The sequence below is a fragment of the Saprolegnia diclina genome, assembly GCF_000281045.1.
Source record: "Saprolegnia diclina VS20 unplaced genomic scaffold supercont1.2, whole genome shotgun sequence".
Taxonomy (NCBI): Eukaryota; Oomycota; class Saprolegniomycetes; order Saprolegniales; family Saprolegniaceae; genus Saprolegnia; species Saprolegnia diclina.
This window is the reverse complement of record NW_008246069.1, coordinates 869,679-871,225: the sequence shown is the minus strand read 5'-3', so window position 1 is coordinate 871,225 and position 1,547 is coordinate 869,679.

The following is a 1,547-nucleotide window of genomic DNA, read 5'->3' as shown; positions in this document are numbered from 1 at the left end:
CCCAGTCCTACTACCAGTGGCAGCGGCACGAACGCACCTACAACAACGAGTGCGCCTGGTGCGACGACGAGTGATTCCACCGCAACGACGTTGCCCACGGACCCGACCGCGGCGCCAACTGATGCTGCACTTACGCTGGCCCCGACGACGAAGAAGCCGGCGACTAATGCACCAACGTCATCATCGGCCACTGTCGTCTCGGTTAGCAGCGTGGCCGCCGGTATCGCGATGCTCTACATGGCGTGCTAAACTGGAACGCGTCTATTTTGCTACGATAAACCAATACCAGTATCGTTTATCATCACCTTCATTCGCGGGTTAGGTGTTTACTCCGGAATTCGTAAATCGCGATATGAGTGTCCCGCACTGTACACAACGGAGGACTGGAGCGCATATTATGTTCGCCGTGGCAATCAAGACAACGCGGTACTAGAAAGAGACGCTACGACCTACCATACGCCCAGCGTGCTGTCTTGACCAGTCGACTCTACCCATCTTGCCTCAGGCCGCTCGTTCCGACAGCTCTCGAGCTGCTAGTTCCCTGACGAAATTCAAACTGCTTTAAGAATCGCTGGTGATAGCCTGCACCACGGTCATAGCAGATCTTTGCGTGCTCCACACCGTCTGGCTTATGAGTACCCGCGATGGCTGATTCTTTTGCCTGAGGCGGCCGTCCTTCACGCTGCTTTCGCAACCACGCTGCTCCTCCAGCACTTGCTGCGAGGCACCCACGTGAGATGTACCTTTCACATCTTGACTGTCCCGGACGACTGCCACATTGTTCGCCGGCGCCTTGAGCACGCCTCGCATCCGCCACGGCCAAGCCCCATCGCACCTCCAGTCGGAAGTGCACCAGCAGAGCATGACCAGCTCCGTGCCCATTTATTGTGGTTCTAGTTGTGGTTCGTCTCAGACAAAAGCTATTTTGGAGCTTATTACGCACATCGAACGCTCTTTGTTGTGTGGACTCGCTTGAGAGACACCGTCTCGACGACTGGGGCGCGATTCCGCTGGACAACGTCTCGGTGTCGAATGCACTTGCATATAATACCAAGGGCGAATAAAAATCCTCGATAATACCAAGTCGACTCTCTTTCCTTGCAACAATGATCAGCCGTACGTGACCGTCGCCGTTGCAATGACGTCGAACGCTCGAAGCAGGTTCTTCAACTACGGTACACGCCAAACAGCTGTTTCGTCAGGTTGGCTGCGGCTGCGTTTGCACTGCAATTGTCAAACAAGTGACACCGCCGTGTCGACGCCGGCTCTTTCGCACGCCCGCAAAGAAAAGGCAGCTGCGGCGCACCCACTCGAGTCGCATGAAAAGGCCATTGAAGCGTAAAGGGCACAGATTTCGTTTACACGCGCTTTGCCCACATGTTGAGCCACGGGCTTCTTGCGTCGCTGCTCCTGGCGTCGGCGACGGCGGCGAGCATCTTCGACTACCCGGCGTACACGATCCCGGCGTTCGACCTCGACAACCTCTCGGACGCCGACGCCAACGCGCTCGTCGCCGCGCTCAAGACCAACGGCATCGTCAACCTCAA